The 26,296-nt window shown below is 46.9% G+C and overlaps 1 protein-coding gene across 1 annotated transcript in view; it reads right to left on the reverse strand.

Moving 5' to 3' along the window:
* The window catches only part of LOC119405117 (membralin), a 195,179-nt gene that overhangs the window by 138,483 nt on the left and 30,400 nt on the right, over positions 1-26,296 (reverse strand). The window lies entirely within an intron of this gene.

The following is a 26,296-nucleotide window of genomic DNA, read 5'->3' on the forward strand; positions in this document are numbered from 1 at the left end:
ATTTACAGAGTTATTTTTCTTGCGTGACTACTGCATAGTTGGTACTAGCGGGCTAGCTGGATGATCTTGCGAACAGCGTCGCAAAATTAAAGAAAACATGAACAAACAATTATACACACAGCACAGGCGCCTGCGTTGTGTGTATCATTGTTTGCTGGTCCGTGTTTCTTAAATTTTGCGATGCTGTTCTCAAGATTATTACTGCAAGCGTTCGCGATGCGAGCGTTTACACTCGCTTTCGCGAACTTTAGGGGAAACCTTCGTGTTCTTTATTATTATTATTATTATTATTATTATTATTATTATTATTATTATTATTATTATTATTATTATTATTGAAATACAGTATAACTCGTCCTGTTACATTATTAAGCGCAGGACGTTTAGACATACGTTAATACGTATTACGCATGCTGTTACAGTTGACAAACATCACAAGGCTCGCGGAATTTACAAACTGCAGATGTTACAATTAACCTTCCGGTTATATTAATTAAAACAACGATGGTACAACGACACAAAATGTAAAAAAAAATGTAACTCGATTGCGAAAACAGTTTATTCATTCACACTTCTTCCGCTTAACATTTATGTGCCTCAATAACTGACATTGTTTTTGTACGTTTTTTTAGGCTCGCAATAATTAATGCGCTGTAAACTAGTGCACTGTTTATTCGTGCGTGCTCTCTATATACTGCGCGCATACACTGAAATTTGTCTGACTGGAATTTAAAATCGAGGTATTTCGGTGGACGGCTTTGTGGTTGGGCGGCCACGAACCCCCGGGCCCGGGCGCCATCTTCAGTTTTCTTAACCCTGGCCTGCAGGCCAGGGTCAGAGGTGCGCAGCACAGCCTCCCACTGCTCAATATTATTTACCTCCCTATTCTTACGATCTACTCTGGGGCCCAACTACATAATGTGAAATAAATCTGCTCTTTGCTTGCACTGCTAGCATGTTATTTGGATATTGGTCCGGGTATTAGTATAGCGATAGGCTATGGGGTTGGGGATGGCACGAGCGATCGGGAGGAAACAATCTATGGAAATATATATGGGAAAAGAAAGAATGAAATCCAGAGTGAAACAGCAGCAACACCCCACTTTTTCACAATAATTCAGCGTTTCCAAAGGCAGATCTACAGGAGAAACAATGATGGCGGCTACACATGCCAAGGATGAAGCGGGCTTCGTCAAGCCCGACTTCGCCACTTGTTCGACACACCTTCGACCACACCTTCGATGTAACATTGAGGTCATGTGACTTTTGTTGCCCCGATGGAAGCACTTTCATTCACTTGCAAATCACGTAACCTTTCACTTCCATCACATGACTCTCTTCCCCCCCCTCCCCCTCCCAAACCCTTTCCTCCAATATTCGTGTTGAAGACCGCCGACAAGGTCTGGCGAAGTATCGTCGGGTCCTGGGCAAATCTCGCGAAGCCTCTTCACTCACGAGACATATAAGCCTTTCGCCTTACATCATCATCGTCATCGGCCTGACAGCGCCCACTGCAGGGCAAAGGCCTCTCCCATGTTCGGCCAATCAACCCGGTACTGCGCTTGTTGCTGCCACCTTACACCCGCAAACTTCTTAATCTCATCTGCCCACCTAACTTTCTGCCTTCCCCTCGCGCGTTTGCCTTCTCTTGGAATCCAATCTGCTACTCTTAATGACCAGCGATTGTCTTGCCTAAGCGCTCCATGCCCCGCCCATGTCCATTTCTTCTTCTTCATTTCGACTAAGATGTCCTTAACACCCGTTTGTTCCCTGAACCACTCTGTTTTCTTTTTGTCCTTTAAGGTTACACCTATCATTTTCCCTTCCATTGCTCGCTGCGTCGTACTCAATTTAAGTTGAACCCTCTTTTTAAGCCTCTAGCTTTTTGCTCCGTAGGTAAGTACCAGTAAGATGCAGCTGTTATATATACCTACTCTTGAGTGATAGCGGTAAACTATCATTCATGATTTGAGAATATGCCTGCCGAACGTGTTGCACCCCCTTCTTATTCTTCAGTCTCGTGGTTCGGCTCTGCGGTCACTGTAGATGTATTCCTTTACCACTTCCAGGGCCTCGCTTTTTATCGCAAAGCGCTGTTCTCTTCCGAGACTGTGGCATATTACTTTAGTTTTTTTTTGCATATGCCGCCTCACAGTGGACCTTTTATTTGCTCAGCATACTGTGGTTCCGAAACCCCGCGAGTGGAACTCTGTGGGGTCACAAACACATTGTTGCGAGCGTATATGTATAAAAAAAAAATGGCCCACTATATATAATACACTCCGTGAGTTTCTTTGAGTTAAGTGAGCGGTTCCGAGTCGAACAATTTTTCCTTTTCCACTCGCCCTGACCCTCCACCTACCCCGGCGCGTAATGAGCTGTTCTATATTTAAACGGCGAATCCCCCCCGCACGCACCAGGCAACGTGGGACGGCGCGACCGAGGCACCTTGCAACAAACGGCGGTTTGCCGCTAGCGGCGATGAGCTGGATCGACGCACGCTTTGCGGAAAAGTGGCACATCCGTCCATCCATGCGTAAACGTCCGTCAATCGGTCAGCGAATGCGATAGAAGAAACAGGGTGGCACCCTGCCGGGATGATAACAAATGGCCGCCCGCAGAGTCGGGAACACACGAGTGTCTTGTGACGTGTATATACAATTGCGGCAAAGAGTGCGTGTTTTTTTGTTTTGTTTTTTTTTCATACGGGTATACATATGCAAGCTCGCGTAACTGGGTCACAGGTGCGGACGGAAGGAGAGAGAGAGAGAGGACAACGTGGGTTGTAAGGGCGAACAGCACGACTGTTGCGCGTAGTCTGCATGCTAATAGACTATATATCGACAAATTCAATGGCGCTGAGGCGGGCCATCGCAAAGGCCACCGATTATTAAACTTGCAAGCGCATTAATTTTACAACGCATACGTATAGTCGTGAACAACAGTATAGCGTAGCCAGAAATCATTTTCGGGGGTTGGGTAGGTGGCAGGGGGGGGGGGTTCAACCATTCTTTATGTATGTTCGCGCGTGCGTTTGTACGTACGCGTGCATTTACCACATGCAAAATTCAAATTTTTCGGGGGGTTTAAAGCCCCCGCCCTTTCCCGGCTACTCCAGTGGTCAGCAATATGGACAGGAACCCTGAAATTGCATTTTAAAGATAATAGCGGCCAAACGCAGTTGGCAGTGCGCAAAACTGCCCATGACACTAAGTGCTCGAGAGGAGAGCTATCTCTGGCATTTCAATACGTCACATTCTTATCAGTACATTAAAGGTAATATTTAAATAAAGATGAACAGCTCATACTGCTAAGGGTAGCTATTGTCAATCAGTTCGGTGGAAACGCGCAAGGTGGCAGAAGGGTTAAGAAAGGATAATTGGCAACCACACGTATGTAGCCTGAGGCCGCAAGGAAATGCATACGGGTTTCTCAGAAAGCTTCTTATAGTTGCCGCCTGGTCAGGCGACGAATTTCGTACATTCGTCCCCAGACCAGGACGAGCGTAGATACACATCCCCTGACAAGGACGAATTTTTTGGCAACTAAGAAGAACTTCTTTTTTTTTTTTCTGAGAAATACGTATGCATTTCCTTGTTGCTTCGCGCTATACATACGTGTGGCTGCCAATTTCCCGTTCCTTTTCTATTGCTCAGGATAGTATGTTATCTTTTTTTTTCTTTTTTTTATATGACGCTATAAATTATTTAGCAGAGGAGCGGAGCGGGGCGTTCGCGTACAGCGTGTGCATTGTAAAAAAAAAAGAAGAAGAAGAAAAGAGAAGAAAAGAAAGAAAAGAACGCATACAAGTTGCATTTCGTGGTCAGCCAGTGGACGAGTCCGCGAGTGATAAAATGTCACGGATACAGCACACAAATAAAGATTACCACTGCGCAAGTTGGCATCCATTTACTCGATACATATTGACCACGTAATAAGATTTAACATGTGTATGGAAGTTGATAGAGAGGACAGCTTTAAAAGCACACCCTAAGGAAAGAAAGAAAAAAACTCATTTGACTCTTCTTTTGTGCACTGGCCACATAAATGACTCCCTTTAAAGAGACGCGTGGGCTCCCTTTAGAGATCATTATGCTCTCGTCGGAGAGTCGTGAGACCCAAGAGAGAGTTATCGTGTCTCGTTAAAGAGTGTCATATACGTGGAAAGTCAGAACTAGCCGAAAAGATTAACACATAGTTTCTTTTTTTTTTTACCGGTGAAATTAAGCAAATGCACGTAACATAAATGACAACTGCTGCGGGCAAAGAGTGCTAGCTGTTTTTAAGGTATGCCTCTGCGTTTCTTTGTTCAATGATTCGCACATTACTGGACAGTTTCCCCTTAAAAAGTTCGCCATTATTTTATTGTTTTACATCAAGCACCCTTATATCAGTTCCGATTCTCATCGTTCATGATTGGCCACATCCACACGCGAACAGAGTATATAGTTATCCCCTAGTTATCCCCTCGCGATAACGTTTGGGCACATTGCGGCGTCCGGTCGTGTGTAGAACTCGACGTATTTGCGTAGCTGTTCCCGAGTTCGCCGACTTCTGCACGGTCTCGAAAACAGCGCGCACATGTGTAATGCAACTCCGTATATGCTGTACCGTGCCGTGTATCTCGCCTTTCCTGTCTATATACATTCCAATACAGAGAGCCGTATATGTGACGCGGGCTCCGGTGTACATGAGCTATACGAACTGCCACTCACGGACTGGCATCCCACCTGCCGCAGTCAGTTGTTTTCTTCCCGCACGTTCATACTCTTCTTGATAATGAAACGTGTTTCAATCGAAAAAAATTCTCCTATGACTTGCTTTGGGTCTCACTGTCTGTTAGCTTTATTATGATCATCGGTCGGCAAAATCACTCGTGAGTTGACTCTGAGTCACTCGGACTCAGATCAGGCCGTGAGTCTGAATCTGAGTGAGTCCGGTCGAAGAAAATTTTTGCGAGCCTTAGTCCGAGTGCACTCTAAGTGCAAAATATATTTCTTGAGTGAGTCTGAGTGAGCTTCCGGTTTTTTGCCGATCTATGATTGTGACTACATACAATGAATCGTAATAACTTTAAATTTTAAACTAAAAGTACATTGGGGCTCGCCAGAGGCAGGGGCACACACACACATATATACTGTAATCAGTGACGTAGCCAGATATTTTTTTCCGAGTGGCGGGTGGGGGGGGGGGGGTTCAACGACACTTTATGTGTGTTTGTGCGTGCGTTTGTATGTGTCCGTGTAAACATACACATGCAAAACTGAAGGCATGGCCTTAGCGGGCAGGGATACGATACCACAGAGGCACCATGTAGTGTAGATATACATCGCAACGAATAACCATGCTCCAAAACGCGAGGCATAACCATTTAGCCCAATATATAGGATTCCGTACAAGGCCATTTCTCTATGGTGATCAAATTTCTAACTTTATAATATAAGCACCAGAAAAACGGCATCGGACATGCAAAGTTAAGCGGCGGACACTATACAGACGCGACGAATACACTTTGTCGTCGAAGACCTGGGACTCGAACCTTGCACTATCGAATGCATGCAGTAACAGCGGCGCGCATGTGTGCAACGCGCGGCGCGCTCACATCCTGCGCTGAACGGACGTATACAGTGCGTATACCTGTAGAGACCGCCCGCTGATGCGGAGCACTGACGTGAAGGTATGACGCAGGAAGCGGACTGCTGGCTGAACTGACAGCTGATGTCAGCAACGTACTATAGAGGAGCGCACACTTCCTGATCCATCACCACCGGTAGAACGGTGAGTGAAGGGGTGGAGAAGGCAGGTCGAGTTTATTAAAGATGCCGACCACAGGACCGTATCCGCTATCTACTGCGCAACCGCAAGCCTCTCACGCCGCGTGCTTTAAGTATACATGCAAATGCCTAAGGGTAACCTTCCGAATAAACAACAAGGTATACATAGGAAGCGGTGATTGCTGTCCAGTATAGGCACAGTTCACTGCGCACGGCATACGGTTAGTAATGACCAGGTAACTGCAGCTTGTTAGGCTTTCCTTCAACTAACGCGTTGCATGACCTTGTTAGAATACACGGCAAGGGTACGTTCCGTATAAGGCGCCGTCTCCGAGAATAAAACGCGATGAAGGAATAGATGAAGGTCATCCGGGCCGCTTGGCTATCGCGATAGGTACTGACGACCACGTGATGGAGCTCTGCAGGTCCGCCGGAATCCTAATTGACCCGAGGTAAATTATTAAAAGGAAAGCCCTGATCGGGATACTGGCGAAGCGGGTTCCAGCGCATGCATACGACAGACAACGAAATCACGAGGCTTATAATTACGGAAGAAGGGGGAAAAACTAGGAGGCAGTGTCACTGACAATCTTTAAGCCTTGTCATAAACAATTACTTAAGGGAGAGATAGCACCTGGTCAGGTGACAGGCAAGTATGAAGTATGACAGGGAACAACTAAGGTGGGTGTCAAATGAAATCAGGAAGGTTTGCAGACATACGATACCAAATCCCCTCACGCAAGATAGAGGTAACTGGAGATAGGCGACTGAGACCTGTACGCCCTTAGTGTGCATAACTGGGATGGTGGCTTTAATAAAGCAATGAAAGGGGCCCGTTGGAGGCACGTTCACGATCTCGTTGCGCCGAGCTTCAAAATGTAAAAAAAAAAAAAAATCCGAAGGCGACCCTTATCCTCGACGTAGGTGTCTGGCAGTGATACTCGAACGTCGGCTTTCGTGAGCGTATTCCTTGGGTTAACACTACGTCTCGTCGCGCTACCGAAGCGAATCTATCTCGGAGGCCACGCAGAAAGAAGCGCGTGGTTGAGATTTGCTCCGCGAGGTGGAGCGACGATCCCAGCCGTTCACAAGAAAACTTTCTGCTCTTTGAATAAACTCATCCAATTAATTTTCGTTAATTATCCTGACAGCTAATTCGCCCCTATTTTAAAGGGGCCCTGCAACATCTTTCCAAATAACCATCGAACGGCTTCATCAAAGGAGTTCATTGCTTCACGAATCGAACGCCGCAAATTTATTTATCTTTTTTTTTAGGATCCGTCAAGTACGAGCGGAGTTACAGACATTTGTCGCATGCTGTAATTGCTCTCTCTCTTCCCTCGTCCCGACGAACGCGCTGGAAGCTAAGCAGGGAGGGATATGGCACGGGGGAAAGAAGTTACGCTACGCCACGCGCGCGTCATGAGCTCGAGCACATTTTTTTTTCTTTTTTTCTTCGAACGCGCGGCTTAGTTTCCGTGTGATCGCGAGCGCGCGCGCGGGCACGTGGCGGCCTCCTACGGCGGCTGCAGTAACTATGCAGCCCACGGTGCCCAAATCAGCCAATGGTCGTGAATTTGGGTATATGGCATCATTTGTAGAAAGAAGAGGGCACGACTTCTAGCTGGCTTTGAGAATTAATTGTGAATTCCAGGCCGCCTACTGCGCTGTAATGCTTGGCCCGCGTATTCTCAGGAGCCTCGACTACCGACCGGCAGCGTTTTCTGACCATGCTGAAGAAGTGTTGCAGGACCCGTTTAAGTAAAATATTGCGCTACGATATCAGATGCATCCAACATAACTATTAACTTGAATCATAACTGTCGATTTCGCACCAGTTTCACATTTTATGATTATTCGGGAAAACCGGAAGTAATCGCTCGACCGGAAGTGCTTGGAAGAGAAACTAAGAGTGTCACCCATTGCTCGTGCAGCTATAGTTCTGGCCACTATACAGGGTGTCCAGCTATCACGCAGCACGATTTAAAAAGAGAGGAACGGCGTTGCGTGAAGCACACCTACTGCATATTGTTCCTAGTACACTGGAGTAGCCACTGCTAATTTTTTTCGTTAATGGGGTTTAATTAATTAGTCTTAATTATATTTGTAACTCGACAAGTACTCACCTAATTGTCAAAATGTCAATGAGGCGTATGTAGGCGTGTTCAAATGGCATCTAACTGCGCTACTTTCAACAACCTGCTAGTTGCGCGCTCAGTTTTTTCCGGTTGATCAAGAAAGCCCGCGAAATATGAAAAGTGACACGTGACTAGACTGTTGCGCGCGTCGTGAACCAGTGCCCTCATACAAGCTCCCTATGAGGTAGACAGTATAAAGAAAAAAATGCAGAAAGAAAAAAAATGTATTGCCCTATCTGCCAATCCCCGGCCTGAGAAACGCACCGCTTCGTTTTACAAGGTCAGGCCGTAATCAACAGCACTCCTGCCGCGTTATCAATGAGAACAGTCGGCCCTAAGATATGGATAATAATTGTGGCGTACTATCGAACGGAATAAATCCCAGCGAAATTGCACGCATATCGTTGGCGCCCGACCTACCTTTGCCAGAATGCGGAACGCTGTCTCTGGCAACCGACAACATGGCAAAGCGGTTGTTTGCAGTAAGCTTATTTGAGGGCGCTGGTTTCCTTTGCGGGTGGGAGCGTAGTCACGTGTTATTTTTCATATTTCGCGGGCTTTCTTTATCAGCCGGAAAAAAATCAGCGCGTTATTAGTACGTTGTTAAAAATTGCGCAGTTAGATGTCCTTTGAAGATGCCTACATACGCCTCATTGACATTTCGACAATTAGATGAGTACTTGTCGAGTTACAAATATAATTAAGACTAATTAATTAAACCCCATTAACGAAAAAATTAGCAGTGGCTACTCCAGTCTACTAGCAACAATATGCAGTACGCTTGCTTCGCGTAACGCTGTTCCTCTTTTTTTAAATCGTGCTGCGTGATAGCTGGGACACCCTGTATATAGTGCCGCTAAATAAATTGCAAGTCTGGCTACGTCCTTCATCGTCCCTCGTACTTCTAACATTCCTCACTGTAAAGAAACTCAACGCAGTTGCAATGACGACGATAATAATAATAATAATATCTGGGGTTTAACGTCCCAAAACCACGATATGATTATGAGAGACGCCGTAGTGGAGGGCTCCGGAAATTTCGACCACCTGGGGTTCTTTAACGTGCACCTAAATCTAAGCACACGAGCCTCAGACATTTTCGCCTCCATCGAAAATGCAGCCGCCGCGGCCGGGATTCGATCCCGCGACCTTCGGGTCAGCAGTCGAGCGCCATAACCACTAGACCACCGTGGCGGGGCCAATGACGACGATAACGAAGACGATGATTCAAAGTTCCATTCCACTTGACCTTGCACACCTTCAGTGCGCGCTACTTTCATTGACGAAACGGTGTTGCGGAGGCACGCCTACCGCGTCGCAGTCTCTGCCTCCCACGGCGTCGTACCCCTGCCCCTTTATCTCCAGCTTCGCCGCAGCGTCTGGGTCGCGCGCCAGTCCGAGAAATGACGCGACGCGTGACGACAGTCACCAAGCGAGCGCCGCTGCGCGCATCGCCGCGCCCTTCCTTTGCGCCGCGCACACGTCCAGAGGACGTGCACGGAGCTACTGCATTAGAGTCACTAGAAAAAAATTTTTAGTGACTCTATACTGCATAGCATTCGCAAGCGCGCGACCTTCTATAGACGACTTTGCATTTGACAAATGGGCGCTGTCATTTTGGCCTTAACTGTTTAACGAATGTTTTCCTACTTTTGTATGTTGTGACGCGAAATTAACAAGGTCATGAAACGTCGCAAAACACCAACTCGACCTTTTTCATGCGCATGCTATTAAAAACGCGAGAGACTGACGCAGACACATAGGGCCCATTCGAACCTCATCGTCTTCTTCTTTTCTCTACGAGCCCCCATCCTTTATTAAACCACTTCTTTTTCTACATTCTCCCGGCCCGCCGAAACTGATGGTATTTCTAGTGGGTACAGTTTTTGCACAGGCCTCGTAATCTTTCCGCCTTGAGTTTGAACTCGGCATGCTCGTACCAGTCCGTCGCGTCCAGGATATACCTCTGTTATTCTTCCGAGTGGCCAAACACATCGTGAGGCATTGGGTTCCTCGACGATCACTATGTCGTCGACCTTTAAGCCCTTATCTCACGCTGTTGGGTAGTGATGAAGTGAACGAAGCTCAAGTAAATATTCTTTCTTCCAACGAAGCCACAGGTGCTTGAGGAGCTTGTTCCTATGTCGTAGTTTTTTAATTAGGTTTTCCTGGCTTGTCTGCAATATTCGGCTCTGGTATTCCTCGCCGCTTTCCACCGGTTGAGCCAATAGAGATTTTCCGACTAAAAAATTGGCTGGACAAATCGGAGCAGGTTCTCTGGCGTCCGTATACATATAAGTCAGCGGCCTCGAATTAATTACGGCCTCCACTTCCGTCAGTAGTGTTCTGAGCTCTTCGCTATCGAGCGTTTGTTTTCCGAGTGTCTTGCGAAGCGCTGTCTTCACTGACCGTATCAATCTCTCCCACCATCCTCCCCACCATGGTGCACTAGGTACAATGAACTTCCATTCGATGCGATAGGAAGCAAGAAAAGTGGAAAAGGGGGATCCATTCATGACTGTCCAAAAGTCTTGCAAGTCTCGCGATGCTCTCTTGAATGCCAGGGCGTTGTCAGAGTAAACAGTAAGAGGAATTCCTCTGCGTGATAGAAATCTGCGAAACGCAAGGAGGAAAACCGCTGATGACAGGCCACTTGTCAGTTCAAGGTGTACCGCTCTGGTACTCGCACAAGTCAAAAGCAATACGAAAGTCTTCGCAGTGCCAGACTTCGACTCCCTTTGCTTGACGTACAGTGGGCCTGCAAAATCTACGCCCACCACTTCAAACGGCCGAGACATTCTGATTCTGTCTACGGGTATAGGCGCACACTTGACATCAGTACGTTTTGCACTGTATCTCTTGCACAAAAAACAGGCGTTGATGACTTTTTTAGCCTCTTGCCTAGCTTGTATAACCCAAAACCGTTGTCGCACTTGCACCATTGTGCTTGACACATTACCGTGTAACGTACGGCAGTGCGCCTCTGTCACAATTAATCTCGTGAACTCATGTTTATATGGCAGAATGACGGGATGCTTCTCTTGGTAAGTACCGTCCAGCTCTTGAAGTCTTCCGCCAAGGCGAAGTTCTCCTTTGGGACCAAAGAAGGGATGTAGATCTCTCAGCGCAGAATTCTTGTTAGTGGCTTTTCCGCGCGTCAACTGGCAAATGTCTTCTTTGAACACCTCTTTCTGCACTCGAAGAATCCATAATTCTTCGGCTTTCTTCATTTCTGCTGCGGATATTTTGCCTTGAGTGGTTTTTTGCACATGTCGGCACTTTTCAACAAAGCGAAATACCAGCGCAGTTACGCGTAGTAACTTCTGTAAGTAACTGAATCTTGTGAGAACCATGAATGTGTCATCTTTCCTTTTCGCCTGAATGAGTACCTTAAACACCACAGGCTCAGGTTCTAGGTCCACATTTTCCTGTGAGACCATGATGGGTTCTGTAGGCCATTCCGAACTCGTTCGCGGGAGCCATTCTGGACCGCTCCACCAGACGCAGCTTTCCAAAAGAGACTTTGCAGACATGCCGCGTGTAATCAGGTCTGCGGGATTCTCTTGTCCTGGACAGTAACGCCATTCTTCTGGGACCGTTATACTTGAAATTTCCTTCACCCTATTTTGGCGAACTGGTTCATTTTGTCCCCGCTTCCTCGGATCCAGCTGAGCACAATAGTGGAGTCGGTCCACATAGTGCAAGGAAACTGCCGGTGATCCCACGCAGATCGGATGTACTTCAATAGTCTTGCTCCGATAACTGCGCCCATCAACTCCAACTTCGGCAACGTGAGTGATTTCATCGGCGCAACTCTACATTTCGCTGCTGCGAGCGTAGTAGTAGACTCGCCTTGCAGGTTGGTTGCCTTCAGATAAGCACATGCGCCGTATGCTTTCAAGCTAGCATCCACAAAAATGTGAAGTTCCGCCGTATCTGTGACTCCTTGGAGACTGCTTCTTACGCAGCGCGGAATTCTAATCGAGCTAAGCTGCAGGACGTCCGAGCACCATTTATTCCATGGTGTGCCGATTTCCTTGGGCAACTCTTCGTCCCACGCAACGTTTCGAACCCACAATTGCTGAAAAAGAAGCTTGGCTGTTACTGTGAAGGGTGAGAGTACTCCAAGCGGGTCATAGATCCTGGATGCCGTCTTTAGTAGATGCCTCTTGGTATTTGCCTTTGTTGACGTTAAGTATTCCATTACTGACTTCAGAGTAAACTCAAAACTGTCGCAGTTTGTATTCCACTGCATACCCAATACAGCCGTATTGCCCAATACAACCGTATTAATGCCTCCATCTATCGGCTTTTCTTTCGCCAGAAACACTTCTTGCAGTGAGTCGTCATTGGTTCTCCATTTTCGAAGATTCATCCCAGCGTCATTCATGATTGACTTCGTTCTTCCGTAAACTTCAAGGGCTTCGTTGAACGTATCTGCTCCAATGAGCAAGTCATCAACATAAAACGACTTCTTCAGATTCGCCGCAAGCTTCTCGTCTTCAGGACCAGCGTTGTCTAGATGGTTATGGATAGTAGCCATCAGCAAAAATGGGCTTGACGTTGACCCAAAAGGCACGCGCGTCATGCGCCATTCGACAACGTTAGCGTTCTTCTCGTTGGGTGTCTTATCGAACCAAAGAAATCGAAAGGCGTCTCTGTCTGGCTCTTGAATCTCAATTTGCAGGAACGCTTTTTCAATGTCCGAGTTCAGGGCGATTAAAAACCATCGAAAACGAAGTAGCACACGCAGAAGCTCTGGATTTAGATTAGCTCCCTTTTCCAGACAGTCGTTGAGTGATAGTAGTCCTGGGCCATGCGATGATGCATCGAACACAACCCGGAGTTTGGTGGTCAGTGACTCTTCTTTGATGACCTCCCGGTGTGGCATGTAGTAAACGGGATGGTGATCGTGAACATCCTTGGGTACAACTTCTGCGTGACCATGCAACATATACTGTCGAATGGCTGTATCGTAGCGGTCAAGCAAGCCTTCTTGTCGCGATAGTCTCTTCACCAGCTTCTGTAGACGGTTGACGGCAATGTCGCGATTGTCTCCGATGAGGTGCTTGCATTCCTCTTTCCACGGCAAAGCGACAGCATATCGGCCATTGGACTTTCGTGTGGTCTTTCTGAAGTGATCCAAGGACTTGATTGCAGATGATTCATAAACGTCCTCAATGCCCATTGTTTCCAGTTCCCAGAAAGATCGTAAACTTGAGAAGTCCTTTGATCTTCAACTTCGCTGGTGTCCACTCGCATAACATAAACCGTCAAGTTAGTGCTGTGATCGAGAAAGCCTCTCTGACGAACCGGTCCTTGCAGTGTCCAACCGAAGCAAGTGTTGACGGCTGTGAGCCCTTGAACTTCCGTGCTGCGAATGACTTCACCAGTCAGAATGTTCCACAGATAGTCAGATCCGATAAGAACACTAAGTTCTGGCTCTTCATCGACTTGCAGGATCATACGGTCGTCAGCCAGGAACTTGTTTTCCAAACGCAGCTGTTGCACGAAATGGCTGTCAGCTGATGGCGCAGCGATGTCGTGGCATATCACCGGAACAACAATAGCTTGTATACGGTAAAGCCCGGTGCCTTGTTGACTGCGTAAAGGTACTTCAACTATTTTCCGACGTTCAGCTCGAGAAGGAGATGCGCTGCCGAACGTGTTGAACGATATCCTTGTCTCCCCTACGACCTTGAGACTCATCTTCATGGCTACTTCTTCTTTGATGAAGGACCTCTGGCTTCCACCATCCAGAATGCCTCTGACACAGCGGTGCTTGTTATTTTGGATGATCAAAGCACGAAAGGTCTGCAGATATACTTCGGTATCCCTGTTGTTTACTCGCTGCCCACTGCATGATAACTCTGTGGAATTTGACACTGCTGTTTCGGGGGAAACGAATACTGCTGTGCAGCTTCCTGATGAATCTGCATCGACCCGTGGTTTGCGGTACGGTGGATCGCACATGCTTGTTGCATGTCTTCCATGGCAAGATGAGCACGTTAGCTTAACTTGACAGGCTCGTGCCTGGTGACCCCTGGACGTGCAGCGAAAACATCGGTTGTCCTTGGAAAGTTTCTCCTTCTTAGAAGCAAGAGACAGGTGACTGTCACAAGCACGCGTGCCATGCTTCTTGGAGCGGCAAAAAAAGCAGTCCGCTTTCTTTACAAATGAATTGTGCAAAACCGAAGCCGTGGCACCTCTTGTTGTCGTTTCAGGTCGTTCACAACGTTTTTCGCTTGGCGTCATGCATTGCTCACGACTTTCCAACTCGACACGAATGAATGCCAGTAGTTCTTTCAACTTGGCATCTGAAGAAGCCGCTGCTGAAGCTGATTCAGACACAACTTGGGTGCCGCCGGATGAGTCATTCCTCAATGCTTTAGTTCGTTGCTCTCTAGTAAACGCAAGAACGATGTCGTACGGTAGAGCCTTTTGCAGTATGTCAATAAGCATGGCGGAGAAGCTTAGCGTAGGCACGTTGAGAGAATTCAGGCAACGAATGTGCAGCTGTGTAGTATCGTACAGCCGTCTCAGACCTCGGACGTCAGTGCCTTGCTTAACGTGACTAAGGTTCCTTAGAGCGGCTAGGTGATGCTGCTCGATTCGATTTCTGTCCCCAAAGCGCTCCTTGAGGATATCGATAGCGTCGTTGTAACAAGACTCAGATGTTGGCAGCCCTGCTATGGCCGCTGCTGCTTCTCCGGCGAGATATCGCCGCAGGTAGAAAAACTTCGTTGTGGACGAGAGGGCGTTATTTAGGTGAACTGTCTGCTCAAACTGTTCCCAGAATCCAGTCCACTCATTTATGTCTCCCTTGAACGTTGGCATATCGAGCTTGGGAAGACTAGGTCGACAGAAACTGCCTTGTAGAACAGCGTTATCCGTGACGTTAGGCTGCACAGGTGGTACTTGCGAAGGAGTAGCGCGATCTCTCTCAGCTCTTTCCAGTGCCTCGATGCGACAAGTTAATTCGGCAAGCATGCTGATTGCCTCGTCGTTGTACTCGGCAGCAGTCGCATATTCGACTCCTAACTCATCATCCGGTATGTGTTCCTCGATCTCGTCATCGATCTTCGATAGCCTGTCGTTACTTGATGAAAGACGATCACGCATACCTTTGAGCTTGGGAATGTCAACATCGGGCGTACTCAGAAGAGATCTGGCTTCCTGAATGACCTTGGTGTTCTGTGCTCGTCGGGAGGCTCGCTTGGCTTTCAGTCGATCCATTCTTTGAAGTTAGGTGCGTTCTCGCAGCTGGCTTGCACTGGAGTCAATCTCCGCGTTGGCGTTTATCGTTCCTCACCAGTACAGTGGCAGAGTAGAAAGCCCCTCGATGCATGCGAAGAGGGTAAGACGTGTCCGCACGGGGTTTTCGGCACCAAAGAATATTAAAAACGCGAGAGACTGACGCAGACACATAGGGCCCATTCGAACCTCATCGTCTTCTTCTTTTCTCTACGAGCCCCCATCCTTTATTAAACCACTTCTTTTTCTACACATGCGGCAACCGTAGGACTGTTCGTTTAGTCGTTAAAGACACGAAACGTGAAAGGTAGCAGCCCAACATGGCGGCCCCGAAACTCATCCGCGAAAGAGCCTCTATACTTTCGAAATGACCAAAAATCAGCGCACGGGTGATATTGGGGTAGCTTCGCAGACATTCATCTTGAAAGGTAGTATCCAAAGTACTACGAGTCATGATTACATAAATAAACAAAGAGGTCAGGCCGAACCAACTTGTGTTGTTGTCTAAGCTTAGAGGAGACCTATACACGGCGCATATACACCTAGAATGGCAGACATTGGCCAACACTTACCATCATAGAGACAATACTATAGCCATCATTTGGCCAATATAAGGACACCGTCGCCGACATTTGCTAGCAGTAAGCCAGCACGCCCACATTAGCCAGTGCATGCTAACCAGCACTGACATAGCATGGACACCGGCCAACGCCCTCTACAAACCGCAAGGAGAAGGCTATGATGTGGTTCCGCATGTGAAGAGAGAGGGAGAGAAGGACGGTTTCCGTTAGGTCGATCCGACAATCCATCAGTTAAATGAAACACAGTCGCTTATTGCAGTGAAAATCATCCACGATCAAGTATGCATGGCGTGCGTAAGCGGGGCTTCCAGGAATCCGGTATATATACATGCGTCTACACCAAGGAGGTAAAAAAAAATTCTGGTGTGGAAGCTCTCGCAACACCTTACTGGCAGTGGTGAAGCCAGCGATTCGATCATGTTGGCGCCGCGTCGGCGGCGTCAACACGAATGATGCAAAAAATAACCATCGCGTGATGACGTCACCATGTAACGTCATAATGACGTCACAGATCCCCATAACTTGTGACGTCATCATGACTTCACATGACGACGCCATCACATGACATCGTCGCTTGATCAAAGGTGTGCCCATCCCGCACGCAGTGCAAAACCAGGTGAGGTGCAGAGGAGGAGGAGGAAGACTTTATTAGACCAAGGAATTTGGGCACGTACATACGTCCTAGGCTCCCCGCACGACCCCACTGCGCTATGCGTTAATGAGTTCATGCAGTTCCATGATCCCTAGGAAATTTTCACCAAGTATCACGACGCCGCCTTCGGACCCGCACCCTTCCATCCCCCTATTTCCTTTCCCGCATTTAGCCGGGAGCATACACCTCGTCCTGTGCTAAATGCACTCACCACCACGCTACCCTTACCCACATTCTCATGGTATGCCCGGCGGACCCTCCCCCGCTGGGCCCGGAGCCACAGACCACATGGGAAGGAATGGGAGACCCTGCTGCGCCCGACGGACCCGGCTAAGCAGGAGTTCGCCACTGAACGGGCCGCCCACGTCATGGAACTGCATGAACTCATGAGGCGCGGAAATCTTCCAATGCCTCCGACACAGGAGGCAGTGCAAAACCAGGTGCAGAAAGCTTTCGGAATGGGACGGGGGAGGATTAATACATTGAAATCATTGAATACATTGACAGCATTGAAAGCTCATAGCATCCGCCCATCGAGTGAGAAGAAAAAGAAGATGGATTTCGCCTTCGAGGCGTCTTCGGTGAATGCGTAAGATACCCTATGAGTTTTTTTTTTCCCTATAACTCTTTGGTTCACACATGCCTAACGCCCTTGCGTGCCTCAGCTAAGCGGCCGTGGACGCGTTTGAGGCGTTTTACACATGCCAGCGCGTTACGCTCCTACGAGCCGCTGAACTATATATCCGGTGACGAAAGCTCGCTTTCGCCATGGCACCCATGCCATAATAACCTCACGACCGGCCACTCCTCCGCGGCGTCGACCTACTGCAGCAGCGGCCGGTCGAAGACGAGGTGCGCCACGGGGTCAGCTCCGCGAAAAGAGCGAGCGCGCCGACGCGGCCATCCGTGAAGCGGATCCAAGCGTGACGGCCAACCACGCTAGATAGCGTCAAGTTCCGCGCGCTTCGAGCGTGCAGTGAACGCTGAAAAACAAAGGTGAACAAGACGCGCGCGACCGCGAGACTCCTCCCAAAGTTTACTGCGACACCGACAATTACGCATGAAGCGAATTTAAAAAATTCGGCCGCGTATATGCGTGCAAATGTCGTCGAAAGACGATAGTCTTCTACCGGCCGTATACTACATGAGTTCTCCTCCTCCATGTTGAATCGCCGCATCTGGCTCATAGCATCGCATTTGCAGCGCAGCCCAAAACACACTAGCATTTTCAGCGCAGGCTAAGAAACACTAGGGTCTTAAAATTACGTATCTATGTATTTTCTAGTAAAGGCGCACACCACCTAATATTTACGTAATGATGTTGTGCCTCAGATATGCGTAACATTTGCTTTTTGATCGACAATGTTCATAAGTACGAACGGCGCTACCAGTTCGAGACAGCTGGGCGTTCAACAAGTGGTTAAACTTTGGCCGGGTGGCTGAATCGGGTGACAGACAGACAAACAGAAAGACAGACAGACCAAGATTTCTGCATTTAAGTTCCCCAAGAAAGACTATCGTCTTTAAAAGAGCGAGAGAGAGCCTCTTGGCTCTTTTTAACAGCGGAGCTGTTTAATCTCTTCGTTCCGCAGGTTCGCGTGACCAGTAAACTATCATCATCATGAACGGCCCGCCAGGCACAGCTGCGCCTAGCGCGTGCAACGCAATAACTCGGCCGGCGCGCTCTCTCTTCGTCCTCTTCTTCACCTTATGATTGACTATAAATAAAGACAGTTTGCTCTTGGCAACATAAATTCGAGAAATGAGGATAGTTATAGTACATTTTTTTTGTATCGCGCCTAGCAATTAGGCGGATAATAAGGCCTGTGAGCACCACACCCATTGAGGTTGACACGATGCGTATGAGCAATGTGGGCGTTTCTTCAGTGCGTGTGTCTTCTGAAAAAGGCAAAGACGCACAGACCAGATAAACGGAAGAGAGATATGAGAGAGAGAGAGAGAGAGATAGCCTTGCTAATTAGGATCACGTTAATTAAGACCTAGCGAATAATCTAGGTCGGCCACAAGCTCCGCTATTAGTCCAGCCTTGCACCATTAGTGCAAGCGGCCCACATTTTTACGATGTATATTACTCTCACATGCATAACTAAACACGTTCACTATCTTTTCGAGAGTCGTGCGTCCCACGACTCTCTCTATAGGAGAGTCGTGGGACGCATGCACGACCCTCTGTCAAAAGAAAGACCTGTCAGGGAGCGAAGTATACGTCGAATGGAGTGAGGCGTGGTAGAGTACACGTGTTATTTTATTGAATACGTTATAAGAGCGGATATGCGCAGTTTCGAACAGTCTTATATAAACGAAGATTTAGCCAATACTATTTAGCATTAGCCAACAGTTAGCTACTGCTATTAGCATTAGTCGGTGCTGGTACTACAAGAGCCAATTAGCCAGGATTCGTATAAACTGCAGGCCCTTTCTTTTTCGCGGTAAATGTTTCAGTGCATATTTCGTCTTGGATGTGTAGTATTATATGACAGATTCTCTGTAGAACTTAACATAGCATATTTTTTTCCCGGTTTGATCTAAGGAAATGTTTTATTACATACATATCTGTTCTACAGAGCTAAACAATGCTTCCGAAAGAGGATATCGCATTAAAGGGACACTAAAGGCAAATATTAAGTCGACGTTGATTGTTGAAATAGCGGTCCAGAAACCTCGTAGTGCTGCTTTTGTGCCAAGAAAGTGCTTATTTTGAAATAAAACCACGTTTTTAGTGGTCCGCATCGCGTTAGCGCGCTTCAAATCTCCCGCCTGAAAATACGACTTCCATACGTCACTGCTGCCGTGCCCAAGGTTGTCCGCTTTTACTGCGCGGCCGCCGACACTAGTAGCAGCCGAACGGAAGTAGCGGGACCCACAGTAGCAACAACGGCGCTGCGGCAAAGACTTGCTCGGATGGGCACATTCAAAGCCTTCACCAAGTTGCGGTTGGTCTCGTAATCCTCAGTACGAAAGTGCAGCGAGCACACACGCAGAGGTTTTGACTGTTTAGCACACTGGCGCAATCGCATGGCACTAAACCACTTCGAGCGTAAGGGTTCATTCCGCGGCACCCAGTGAAAAGACACACCGGTTTCCTTGCTGCAGCACTGGCGTTGTGCACCATTCGGGCATCCGGCAATATCACACGCATGCGGCATTTTGTCGAACTTTCTGTCAGAGCGACTTTCACGAGTGCGCAAAACACGCACGGCAGTACGCGATCCCGAAAACTACCACTGAGACGGGCGAGGCACAGTTCGGCGAAAACGGAACATTGAACCACGCGCGCCGTTCCCCATGGCAACGCCACGGAAGTTTTGTTTTCCATGAATCAAGCGGAAACGAACAAACAGCATTTTATTACGTCTTTTGATGCTCGGAATGTTCTTTTTTTACTGCTGCTAGTTTGATTACTAGTAATTTATTGTAGGCCGACTTCCCTACGTCATCTGGATCACTTCGAAAATGTCCCACTCGTGGCGCTCATCATGTGATACATTTAGCTTAATTTCTCGGTAAGTAGGGCACTGCTGTTGATAATATTGCCGTTTTAGAAGTTGTCATACGTTGGGCTTTCACTCTGACATAAATTGTTATTTGCCTTTAGTGTCCCTTTAAAAAGAAAGAGTATAGCGATCGAGCTGAGTCAAAAAGAAACATTACACAGCATACCGAGATATAATCGCAGATTGCCAGGATAAGTAAATTTTCTGGAGTTAGCGGGATGAATTGCTGACGTCAAGAAACGCTGAGGATAAACAGCTTCGACTATAGTGGATAGGGCCCATGGAAGCATCATCCAGAGAAGTCACCCAGTCAGCGCGCGCCCAGAAGTCACCCACCTCTGGGCGAGGGGAACGCCCGCCTCGTTCAAAAATAAAAGTTTCATTCTCTCACTTAATAAACTGGCATGTTCGTATAGGTGGCGTCAGTCAAGTTCCATGCGCGGTCGACGCGACACACATTCAAGCACCCTGCATCATCCGGCAATCATAAATGCGCGTTATAATCCAGCCGCCTGCGTGCATATACCGGGTGTCCCAGCTATCTTTAGCCAAGGGTTTAAAAATACAATATTAGAGGCAGGCGAGTGAAATCACATGCAAATTACTGACAGTCACCTTGCGCACTACAGACAATTTTTTGTTTGGTAATTAACCAATTTGTTAATTAAGATTATTTAATTAAATTGCTAAATATTGACTGTAGGCAAGAAATGCGGCTTGCAAAGTTCGAGGGCGTCTTCAGAAACCCAAATTCCATTATTTGCGATAAAGAAAGTCTCACGTATACCATTTTTTCCAAGCTGCAAAGAAAGCCCGCGAAATACAAAAAGAACCATGTGACTAGCGCATTCGCCCGCCACGAGAATGCTGCCCTCAGCCGTGGTTTGAGAGAACGAAATCAGCTGCGGCCGCGACTCGGCGGCTCCGTTGCAGCGGTAGGCTGATAAGTTGACGGTGGTTTCTTGGCCCGCGCTCGCTACAACTTGCACCGTCACGCGCGCCAACTGGCTGACGCGGGCCAAAAAAAACCACCGTCGACTTATCGGCCTACCGCTGCAACGGAGCCGACGAGTCGTGGCCGCAGCTGATTTCGTTCTCTCAAACCACGGCTGAGGGCAGCATTCTCGCGGCGGGCGAATGCGCTAGTCACATGGTTCTTTTTGTATTTCGCGGGCTTTCTTTGCAGCTTGGAAAAAATGGTATACGTGAGACTTTCTTTACCGCAAATAATGGAATTTGGGTTTCTGAAGACGCCCTCGAACTTTGCAAGCCGCATTTCTTGCCTACAGTCAATATTTAGCAATTTAATTAAATAATCTTAATTAACAAATTAGTTAATTACCAAACAAAAAATTGTCTGTAGTGCGCAAGGTGACTGTCAGTAATTTGCAAGTGATTTCACTGGCCTGCCTCTAATATTGTATTTTTAAACCCTTGGCTAAATATAGCTGGGACACCCGTATATATATATATATATATATATATATTTATATATATATATATATATATATATATGTTAAGTTTTGTTGGTTCATCAGCATTGAATCTTTTCTAAAATCGTTGAAATTTCTTGTGTTTACCAGAAATAAAAAAATTAAGCAACAATGACATTTGATCCTAGAATTCTGCTCCAAAACTAACTTGCATTGCTCCAAAGAAACATTTTGGTGCTCCAAAGCTACTCCAAAACAGCATTATTTCTGCTCCCTGAGCTGCTTCAAAACACTCAAGCCCGCTTCCACCCTGGTAAAGGCAGTTCGCACCTTCATAAAAGAAGTTGGACTCTATATTCTCTTGCGTCATGGCGTATGCGAAGAAGTAAGCACACGATGGAATTCCAAAGTACCAATGCTGAAGTCAGTGTACACACAGTTCGAAGAAATCGAAAATGTCATTGAAGAAAGGGGGAGTTCACTGATGGACAGTGTAAGTAAAGTCTTCATAAGAGACATCATTGACCCGCTGGAGCCCTTCAAAGAGGCCACGGTGAAGTTAGAACAGGCCAAACAGCCGATGTTGCCTCTGGTGCCTTGTACAACACAAAGTTACAAAAACACCTTGCAGCTGCACCTACAGGCTCACCGACAGTTGCTGCATTGAAAAGGAGAGCAACAGAATATTTGAAGAGTAAGTTGCACCTTGACGAAGCGCACACTGCTGCAACACTTCTATGTCCGCCATTTCGTCGTCTGCGTGCACTTGACGAAACAGAGCGGTGCGCAACGTATGCATACGTTAGCGCAAAGATGCTGCAATATGCCCGCACCTTCTGCCCACCATGAAAGCGATGACTGTGCATCCGCCGCAGCAGCAAAAAGACCAAGATGGAGCTTGAAGGAGGAGTTCCAAGAGTGTCAAGGCGTCGCAGAACTACAGCAGAATGACGAATTAGACAAGTACTTGCATTGTGACGGTGCTGACCACATCACCAATGTGCTGAAACGGTGGAAGACTCACAGGTTGTCTTCCCTCGCGAAAAGTATTCTTTGTATAGCAGCCACAAGCGGCAGCAGTGGAACAAATTCCAGCGCAGCTGGCTACATTTTCATGACCGGAGAACATGCCTCAAGTCAGTCTCTCTGGACAATATTTTATTCCTCCCCAAAACATGTAAACTTCTAGAAGCAGTGAAAATATGCCACTTGCGTTACCTTGTATGAGTAGACTTCTTTAAAAAGCTATATTTTTTCGTACTAAACTGTGCTATTGAAGAGAACAAACCTTATCTTTTAATCATGATAGAGTTAGTTTTGTTTACTAGATAAAGGCGTTTGTTAGTACATTCTAAGAAAGATTGTCATAGAAAAAGCATGTGGAAATTAGTTTTAGAAGTTAAATTTTGTCAATGAGCTGGTTAAATAAGGCCTTATCATACCAAGCGAATGCTTGATAGGATTATTTTTATCAACAATAAATGATTGCAATCTGGCCTGGGCTGTAAAATCAGTTGATAACATTAAAATACACTGTCCATGCCAACAACGCGCAGTTCGGGCGACCGCTAACGTTTAGCGTGTCACCCATACGCGTCCTTACTTTAACGCATTTAATGTACTAAAAGTTGAATAAACGCATTTCGTCTCGGTCTTTCTTGTGATTATCGTCTCGCCATAAAACTTATAAAACTGACTTCGTCAGCTCGTTTCGATTGACAGTGTACACTACTCATATGATACAAGAAATCAACATCCTTGGTTCCAGTTATAATGCCGCGCAAGGTCCGGGATGAAGTTTTTATCACTCCAAGTAGCAGCTATTTTAAGCATCGGCAAAACGTGGCTTAACCGCTGAGACTGCGCCAATGCGCGCATTTCGCTCATTCTTATCGGGTGAAGATAAGATTTAAATTCGATGAGGATCTAGTCGCGTTCACTTGTCGCAGAATGCCCCGCCACGGTGGTATAGTGATTATGGCGCTCGACTGCTGACCCGAAGGTCGCGGGATTGAATCCCGACCGCGGCGGCTGCATTTTCGATGGAGGCGAAAATGTTTGAGGCCCGCGCACCTAGATTTAGGTGCACGTTAAAGAACCCCAAGCGGTCGAAATTTCCGGAGCCCTCCACTACGGCGTCTCTCATAGTCATATCGTGGTTTTGTGAGGTTAAACCCCGGATAATATTATTACTTCTCGCAGAATGTTATATGCGTGCTTAGCGCATGACCTATGTCAGTGACTAACCCTACGTATTTTTTCTTCTCAAATACTGTTTATTGTCGTATGAATGTCCCTGCCGCGCGTTGAATTGTTCATTTTTTTCTATAGCAACTATCTTGGTTTAGGGTAAAATCGGAGGGTGTTGATTTTGCGCATGTTAGACGCCGACTGTGTTCGGGACTGACGTCAACACAGGCCGACTGTGTTGGTCTGTATTTTCCGTTTAGATTTCATCTATTTTATTGCTGCACTGATTTCTGTCTTCACATATCTTATGTGAAAGTAATATTACGTCCTTACATTTAATTTCTTTTGTTTATTGGTGTTTGCAGTGTGTTTTCTTGGATTAATTGTAACATCTTGTTTTCCTGCAATATTATCATCATCACAAAGTTTTGTTTAAAACTGTGTACCGTAATGTATTGTTATGTATGAACCAAGTAGACACTTTTTAGTCTTAGTCAGTTTTAGTCAGCGCTGTGTTTCCGTTTCGCTTCTTTTCTCTGTCCGTGTCTGTGGTTGCGCTGCGGTAAATATGAAGTACAACCAACTGGCCCAAGTTTCCGTTTGTTACAGTCTACTACACAGCTGTAAGTTTTTAGGTGCGAAGCATCTTATGGCGGGGTTCAATCCGGTGGTGATGGTGTGCGGCGTGACCACCCTTACTGCGCATGCACAAACGCTCTCCCCACACCCCCTCTCCCAATTTTCCCCCTCCACTCCGCTTTCCCTTCTCCCCTCTTCACTCCTCCTCTCCTTTCCCCCTTTTCCCTTTCCACACCCCATTTACCCCTCTCCACTATCCCTCTCCACTCCCCTCACCCCTCTCCCCATCTCCTCTCCCCTCTCCACTTTCCTCTCCACTCGCCCTCACCCTCTCCCTTCTCCTCTCCCCCTCTCCACTTTCCCTCTCCACTCCCCCCTCTGAAACGCGGGCTCGACAAGCCGAAACGCTGCTTCGCATGGCCTCATGGTCCCCTTTAGCGGGAGATCGTGTGATTTTTTGTCGTACGCTTATACATCACGCATTTACATATCCTTTGTTACTTTCTGCAAATTATTATTTTGTATCGTGTTCATTTGCTGCTTGGGTCCTTAGGGTGCCTGAGATTTGTTAAGCTATAGTTCTTGTGGCTCTTTTTATCCACTTATTTCTTGGGGAGAAATAAAAGTTCATTTGATCACTGATGCTTATCGATTTATTGTAGTAAAAGAATATAAAAAATATAAAAACATCGGTAGATCCCACGCCTTGTGGTAATCGGTTTTATGCGAAGCAGGCAGCCAGTAGATATATGCTGCATTTTCGGGCCTTGAACAAAGCATTACGAGGGGGATCGAGGTAGTTTTGTAAATTGAGCAGTCATGTGCGCACCGTGGGCTTACCAGGCACGCCGTCAGTCCATTCAGCTTATGGGCTGACGTAGTATCGGCACTCACGTTAGAGCACAGGCGTATATGTTATCGAAACATGCGACGGCGCGACGATGTTAATATCAAACGTAACTTTCCTTAAGGTATACTCCTCCGGGGTTGATCAGCGTTTAATGTAGCTTGCTGAATTATACTAATACAAGTGTAATGTTGATTGGAGTGCTATAAAAGAGGAGCCAACACTTGAACCGCAATTGACGTCAACTCGGGAAGACGCATGCATACATCATAGGAGTACATAAGTAGTCTTTATTGCTTTATAATAAAATTTGATAACCAGCACTACAACCACATTTGACGTTGCACCGACATTACGCCTGCATAGGATCTTTTCCAAAGCAGTTCCTAGACCTGGCGTGGCTCTGTGGTAGAATACGTGAATGTCACGCAGAATGCTTGGGTTCAATTCCTGCTGGGATCTTTATCCTTATTCTTTCTTTCGTCGGGTCAACGCTGACGGTGTCGGTTTTTCTTAAAGATCTCGCATTTAAATTACCATTATCCGTTCTTGCCGTTCCTGGGTAGATATAAACTCTCAATCACTTGTGGCGCATACCCGTATACAACGGGCCGTGGTATACGGGTATGCCACACGTGTGGGAAAAAGGGTTGGATGACGTATGCAACAGAATTTTCACATCATTTCTGCTATGACCAGACAGACATATTCTTCAAACCCTCTTACCCTCCCATGCCAATTTTGGTGTACACCAAGTTAAGGAGGCGATCACGAGAGCACCCACACCTAGGCAGATAGATAGATAGATAGATAGATAGATAGATACATAGAGAGATAGATAGATACGTAGATAGAAAATAGATAAGAAAGATAATAAATAAAACGATCAAAGTGCCTAGGGTTCGCTAAGAAATGTTTCGCATTTAAAATTTAAATGGGCCTTGCAACAACTTTCTAAGTGATCATAATACGGCCTTATACGACCCTACTATCGGGCACCACTCACTCACAACTCTATTGCCAGCATGTGTTTTAGAACCCGTGGTGCACAAGTGGAGTCACAAGTTATGCAAGAAGGGAGCACTTTCTTTCTCCTAATTGGGAACAAGCACGCCAGAAGCGACACAGAAGGAGGATCGTGCTGAGTGTCGGGGGGTGGGGGGGGGGGGCTGAACGGTCGCAAGCGCCTTTTTGGAGCGGTGAGTTTACTTATTGACTTTAAAGGAATAGCGCTCTAATAGTTATTAACCGTGGTGCGCGCTAGGCTTTACAATCAAGTTGTTTTCGTTTGATTTCTCGAGTAGCTGTTAAAGCGAGCTCAATGAAGTCACGC

Source organism: Rhipicephalus sanguineus, chromosome 9 (assembly GCF_013339695.2).
Source record: "Rhipicephalus sanguineus isolate Rsan-2018 chromosome 9, BIME_Rsan_1.4, whole genome shotgun sequence".
NCBI lineage: Eukaryota > Metazoa > Arthropoda > Arachnida > Ixodida > Ixodidae > Rhipicephalus > Rhipicephalus sanguineus.